Raw genomic sequence first — 7,667 nt, forward strand, 5'->3', positions numbered from 1 at the left:
AGTCAAGCAACACGTAGATGACCTAAATGAAGTTCCAGCCCACACCTTGACAGCTCTTCTACCACAGTCATCTTCATGAGAGTTCGAAGTAGTTGCACTGAGCAAGCTGACAAAAGAGCTGTAATTAGAGATCCAAACTTTTGCACCCACACCAAGTTCTTTCGTGCAGGAGAAATTGTCAGTCCTCAAATTTCCAAAAACCCCATGTTCCACCTGCAGGCACACTGACTGGATCACATATTGCTGCGTTTGCTTCTATATTCCCATCTAAATGGAGAAAAGGTAGAAAATGGTGCTGATCTGACAGTAGCTGCATTGCTTTAAAGTTAGATTTAACACACATGGAATCTGAACTCTTCTCTTGAGCGTCTCTCATGCCAAGGAAGTTCAGCAGGTTCCAGTGCTCAATGCAGTCCCTTGTTTTTTTTCCCTTGTTTTTTTTTTTTTTTTTTTTTTTTTTTTTTTTTTTTTTTTTTTTTTTTTTTTTTTTTGAAATAGGGAAACAGTGTTGTATGATGCGTGGGAAAGACCAGCAAGGACTGTTCTGTGGATGTCAACACATAAGAGCAAGAAACAAGAATTGTATCAGTCTTCAGTTGAACTTCTTGCGTTGCAAACACAAAGTGAGACAGAGACTGACTTTTGCATTATAGTTGAGAGGCACATTTTGCATTGATCAACAAAACCTCAGTACACRTTGCAACTTTTTGTTGATTAGAACAGACAAATCTGCAGCTAAAGCAATTAAAAAAAAATCCCAAAATTCAAGTTATTCTGTTCTAGCTAGAAAAAAACAATTCTTAAGCTGCTSCCTTACCTATTCTACCCAGTGATACCTTTCCAATGCTGTGAAGGCAGCTGCTTTCTCCATAAAGCTTGTTCATTTAAGAGATCCTTGYTTCCATGCACCTTGGAAGACAAGTCATTCTGAGGCCTCCCAGGGTGGACCTCTATACCATGTTCAGGAGAAAGTTGAGGAAAAAAAGCCAATAGTATTTTGTACATATGCAGCAAACCTCAGAATAAATAAGGAGAAAATAACAACAACCAAATTGAAATAGAAAGTAGTGCAGGAGCTAACTCCTCCATGGAGCAGGAAGGAGTTTGGAGCAAAGCCTTTTGGATTGATAGGAGATACCGCTTCAGAGAGAGATCCAGAGCTGGGTAAAACAAGCAGGGAGCCTGTAAGCAAGGCCCCAATTCACAAAGTTACTGCTGGGTACAGAAGTCTCATAAAATGCAGCTTAAACGTTTGCCCGCAGGCTTTGCAGAACTGGTATCTGAAGTTGTAAGTCAAGAGAGAACAGGGGATCTGCTCAAGCCCCGTGGGGTGGAAGGTGGCCAGGAGCGAGTGAGGCCGGGACAAGMGGCTGAATATGGAGACAGAGCATTCAAACACGAGGGACGGAGCCCCACGGAAGTGTTTTGGTTTTGTTTTTTATTCCAGACATTTCGGCAATGGTCCAGCAAKGGTTCAGCAATGCAGGAATCACCTGCATTGAGAGAGGTGCCTGCAGCAGTAAATCCCAGGTGGCATTTACACCTGCACGCAGAGCCAGTGCTAATTCACTAAACAGCCACGTGGAGGGAGCTACACACAAGGCCCTTCCGTTCCATCATCCCAGCAGGAAGGACATGGAGGGGGCTGGTGGCAGCAGTAAAGGACAGTGCTCCTAGGCAATGATGAAACCAAAAAGGAGAGACAAGGGCTCTGGGAACCTCGAGTGACAATCATGGAATCATAGACAAGAGGGACAGTGAGTGACTAAGCACTGAAGAAACTGGTTCTTCCCCACGCCATCGTCACACCTTCCATGGAAATACTCTAGACACAACCTGCAGTCACATACACAAGCAGAAGGCTTCGGGGAACAAAAGCTCAAGGCTTCCATTGCTCAAACATTCACGTATCAGCTCATCTCTGAACACATCCAGCTTAATATATTATTATATTACCACTGACCAAAGCCAATTACAGCATCTTTGGGCCCAGGGCCAGAGTTTAGCTATGATTAGTAGTTCCGTTTTCTCATATCCCATCAATTTAGGAAGTAAAACAAGTTCTGTGGAGAAAGCCTTCAGATGGGATCRAGAATGAGCAGAAAGTCATCAATGAGCCTTTTGCTTTTGCCCCCTATATGAGTCCTCAGTTATGACCTTGAGAAAGGGTCCAAGGACGCAAGTCTCTTGACTAGAGCACCACAGATCAACACACCAGATGCAGAACCCGGGCACCTCCGTTTCCTCACCGGCTGGCACGGAGGCAACAGGCCCGCAGCTTCGGCAGAGCTTGCAGCTGTGGGAGTCACCACCCGCGAGTCAGCTAGRCGGTAACTGAGGTTTACGGTAAAGAAACAAAGCGATTTTCTACGTGGGACACGTTTTCTTTTTATTATGACTTGGTATTTTTCAGACTAAGCAAACAGCCTCGGATTGATTCAAATTGAATCAATTATTAAAGGTAAACTAGGGAAAGGCAAATTGGAAAGAAGAAATGCTGAAGATTGCAAAATACGGTGAAACCAATCTGTTCTGCTCTAAAAAGTGACTGCGTATAAAGATGGGACTTGACTGAATTTTAACAAAAATTCAGCAGAAACTAAAAAAAAAAACCCAAAGAACTTCAGATTAAATCTGCAGTAGGATACAGAAAAATAGTTAGAACAGGAAATACACACACCAAAGCTCCTTGGCCAGTGGCTAATGGATGTCTAGTATATATAATATAGTGACTAATGGAATTGATGACTAATCATGTTGTTTTTAAGAAAAAGTATCCTGTTGGAAGATGGCTGTACCTAGTTGCAGTTATGTATACACATACCCATTTAAGGCCACAATTGAGGAAGTGTTCCTGTTTCACGTTCTCACAATCAGATTATATTTTGGACTGGGAAGGGGTATTTTATAGCAATCATAGCATCCTCTGCTAATAGCAAAAGAGGCAGAAACTTGGCCCAAATCCCAGATATCCCATTGAGTTTACAAGAACAAAAATGTCTCAAAAACAAAGCCAAATATGTAATGCCTTAAAAAAAGAAAGTCACTTTTCAAACAACAAAAAGCAATTTATAAAATAATGCTGACTGGAGCTGCACATGCACACAGGTTAGAGTTCCATACTATTTGCAATTTTCCACAGCTTCTTCTACAAACTGCATCAATAGTTTTAAACAGTTCTGCCTTACATATAGAAACATGCACTACATTTGAAGAGAGCTGTTACTATTCCACTTGGCAGCTTCTGTGATGGTTCTGGATCCCGTGCCATTTCTGCCACAGCTCATGGCAGAAAGAGCAAGCTGAGACAGGCTCTGATAGGAACTGCAAGAGTTAAATGTGAGACCTTGGATTCAGAATGAAAGCCAGCAAGCACCAGCAAGTTCTCATTTTTCTTTCTTCAAGGCTTTGAACCTTTAAGTATATTTGGAAAAAAAACAAAAACCAAACAGTTTACTGTAGAATGTCCTACCCTCAGACAAGTTGTGATCACGGCACATTTTAAAACGCCTCATGTAGGTTTGTGCATCATATGCAAGTACATCATAGGCAATGGGGAAGATCCAGCATTTGTGTACACGTTAATATACAGGCAAGCACTGAGAGATGTCACAGAAAAGACTGATCTCGAGACAAACCGGTGCATTTGGTTTGTGTCTTACACCACATCCTAAAGCAAATGAGTCACAATTAACTGTAAAAACCTGTTGCAACTTCAACRTGTAAATCTTAGAAAAAGACAACGCACGTAGCCAGCCCGAAGACAGTGACAAGTTTGTGAGATAACTTTACAAAGATCAAGGTACCGTAAGAGAAAGGCACATTAACCTCTGGTTGGTCCGTTCTGTTGTTATTTGGATGAGTCAGTGATTTATTTACCCTGAGACTGTGGGAGGCCTTGAAAGGGAAAGGAAACCAGGTGAATGGGCAAATAAAAAGTACAAGTTTAATGAGATGTAAGATTCAGCACCTGAATTTTCCCTGTTAATAAGGGAATCTARAAAAGCAGTTCCAAGAAAACAAAGCATTGACTTTTATTGGGGGGACAGGAGGTCAAAGAAAAAAAAAATCAACATCTAAGACTATAAAGACATAGCACACTGCTTTAAGTGTATTATACATCCCTCTTAATTCAAAGACCAGAATTTGCATGTAATTGTTTCACTGCTTTATTTGTTCTGGGGGTAAAGGGAGGGTCTAGAAGTGGTCACACAACCCAGACTTTCCCAGCTCCAACCAACCTGTCACTCTAGTTTAGATCTGTCTGCACTTCCTTAGACCAGAACAGACCCAGCACAATAGTTGAAGGAGAGGCTACTAGAAAATGGCACCCCATTTTAACTGGAAGATTCTTTTCTATCAAGAGCATTCCTTTAATTAGCTAAGTACCCCATTGTCTTGATGAAGAAACCCAGTACTTCAAGCAAAGAGAATGCTKCCTAATTTAAATCCTTGAAAATTACACATGGGAAAACAAGAACAAAAGGGCCATCTACCTGACCTCTCTGAAAGCAGATTTCAGGTTCAGTCCTTTCACAAAATACCTCCTGAGCAATGAGGAGGCATCCTGCTCTGCATCAACTCCTCTGGTGGCCCAAGAGAAACCCACTTCCTTTTACTGGCCTTCCTCTCTTTCCTTGCACCCTCTTGTCTAACCTTCCCACTGAAGAGGGCACTTGCAGAGCCAAGGAGCTCATGTGCAGGAGAACCCTTCCAGCAGGAGGTAGCTGTGTTCTCTTTTCCACTGCCCCAGGCCTACCGCATGGCCAAACTCTTAGTGTTTGTCCTTCAGAGACCTGTGCACCCTGACAATTGCTCTTTGAGTTGAGGTCACACCAAGGGCTGTGCTCGCTGGGGAATTTTCACCTGGTTTAAGCTAGAGAGCTTGTGTACGGCTGGCATCGTCCTCCAGGGCTCAGCATGGGCCAGGCGGCAGCTTGGATCTGCATTTCACACAGCTCTTCAGCAGCCTTCCCTGCTATTAGCTCCATTTACTTCAATAATCTAGTCATTGCAGTGATGATAGTCATAAGAATCAAAAAACATGGAAAAATGGGCTTAAAGGAAAATAGGGGTATCAGACTACGACAGATACYTTCAAGTACCCACCCTGATGCTGAAGATGCTGCTTCTTCGTGGAGATATAGTGCTGGACAACCCATCTGCTCTTGGTTTCTTGCAAATAAGACAGTTGCTTCCACAAACAGTCTAACCAAACCTGCTTTATTTCATGTCTGCACCAAGGGAGGGACATCCATTAAGAAGGTCAGCTAGTGCTTCTTTGCTGAGGAATAGAAATTAAGACACCGAACTCCACCACTTAACATAGCTAGAACATAACTTTAATCTTGGCCTCCGCAGCTATAAGCTTTGTACAAAGCAAGTGCTCAGATGACAGAAGAGGATGAAGTTTTAGAGAAAAGGAACTGATACRTGAGTTTCTTAATCATTAAGATATAAAAACTGCCAAAAATTTCACACAGAGGTGGCGAACATTGCCCCATACCTAAGCTCAGGGGTCTCCCTAACTAAGTCATAAGTCTCTCTCACAATGTAAGCTCAACCTTTGTGGAGAGACTAACCACAGCAAGAGCACTGGGCACTCCTGCAGCGTGCCCACAAGTGGATCTATGAGGAAAAGCAAAACCCACTGAAACTAGGAACAAGCTTCTATTTACTACCCTGCCATCATTTTCATCCTGGACACTAACCCCAGCAGACTGATGAGGAAACAAAACAGAAGTTCACTCACTTGTTCCTTAAAACAACTCCAGAAAGCACCTTGGTTAGAGCAGCAGTGATTCTCCTTGGCTGACATTACTGTTCAAGGAGAARGGCTGGAGGAATAAAGTATTCAGGGAAAGAGGGTCTGAGCTTCCCTCACTGCTGTGCTCAGGCTAACTCAGCAAAGCAGCTCTCYCCTCCTCAGGAATGTCCAGCACAAGATACCTGACATCTGTTGAGGGGCTGCTACCCAGTAACTCATGAGCTGGGTACTACTGAACTCCTAAGTTACTAACCTGATTGCATGTAATTATGAATATTGTGAGTGTAATATCCAGATATACCAAAAGAATTCCAAATTAACATGAGTCTAGTGAAAAGAACTGAGATGTAAAAGTTAACTGCTTGCTATGCTCAGCTACAGCACTTAAGACCCTGCATTACTTAGTCGAACAGCAAGGAAAAAAAAAGCTTGACAGTCTTTGATGGAGATTAAAGGAGGTCTCCCTTGCCCTTCAATCCCATCAGTCAGCTAGCATGAAAATGCTACCTGCCTAGGTTCTAGCTCCAGCCAGCCTTGAAGATCTGCTTGATTTTAAAACAAAGCAAACTGAAAGTCTCAAACATGGCTTGTCTTCATGCCAGCAGGGCCATTACTGTTGGACAGCGGTCACTGCTGTAAGTACAATATTGCTGCAAGAACGACTGGGATGATTTGGGAGCAAAGAGGCACCACAAAGAGATCATTCAAGGAGGGTAGAAAAAACTGAGGGAAATAAATCTTTAAGAAACACTGTAAAAATAAAGACAGTCTGAAAACTCAACCCCCACTGAGTCTCAGCACAGCACAGTGAGTTAAGCTAGTCAAGTGTAGTCAGACTAAATTCTCCCCATCGCAGGGGTGGACCTGCTGTTTGAGTGAGGTCTGCCTGTCTCCATGCAGAGCCCAGGGCCTCCTTCGACTACCTTCTCCACCTCATTTGGAAGCCCCTGCCTTTCTCATCCTGACCCTAGACAGCAGTTCTGACACCTAAATCAGAAGGGCAACACATGTGCATCAAGTGAGAGCGTCTGATTTCTTCTTCCGCTTCTTCTGCAGTTCACACTGGGAGAGCCAGCAGAGCATCTCCTTTCTCTGCCTCACTTTCTACCAGGGAATGGATTGAAAATGACTTGTGACTTCAGCGTGAAGGGCTAAAAAGATACCCAACACAAAATATTTTGAAACAAAACAAATGCATTGTTACAGGCATTTAAAAATCACTGAAACAATCTGGAAGTGAAGTTTTCTTTGCCTCAGATTCATTTGCCTGCTCAGCAGTTCTAAAGTTGTTTGCCTCTTGGCTTTTCCACCATGCAGCATGGATGGCTCCTTCCAGGGGAGGAGTTAGTTTGGAGGGGCACAGGGATACTCTCAAAGCAGAATACACAGAAGCCCATGAAACCCAAAGGGATTGTGTTGTCCAGACTGAAAACTGCTGTAAGCTTCCTATATAAAAAAAAAAAAAAAAAAAAAAAAAAAAAAAAAAAAAAAAAAAAGACAGTAGAAGAAAAGGAAGAAAAGAGCACTCAAACCATGAGTCTTCAGGATCACAAATGAAGGTACCTTGGGGAGATCAGTAACACAGAGTTTCCAGAGGGGCTGAGCTGTCCTCTGCAGTAAACTACAGGCCAGCTCATCAGTCTCCGAATTTGGATGCCAAAGCTCAGGCCATATAAACTCCCTCCTTAGCCCCCCTGGCCAGACCTTAAATGTTTTAATTTAATAAGTCTACATCAGGGCTAGGATTTCCAGACCAGGAGCTTCCTGTGACAAAGTATCTAATTATTAACTGCTGTTTCTGAAGACATGAAGGAGGCTGAGGGAGACTCAAGCGTCCACTTTCTCAAAAAGAAAAAAAACTCACAAATCAAGCCCAAATAAGAGCCAAGCAGAACATTTC

Source organism: Nothoprocta perdicaria, unplaced genomic scaffold (genome assembly GCF_003342845.1).
Source record: "Nothoprocta perdicaria isolate Ctin4 unplaced genomic scaffold, notPer1 scaffold_10, whole genome shotgun sequence".
In the NCBI taxonomy this organism is placed as follows: Eukaryota; Metazoa; Chordata; class Aves; order Tinamiformes; family Tinamidae; genus Nothoprocta; species Nothoprocta perdicaria.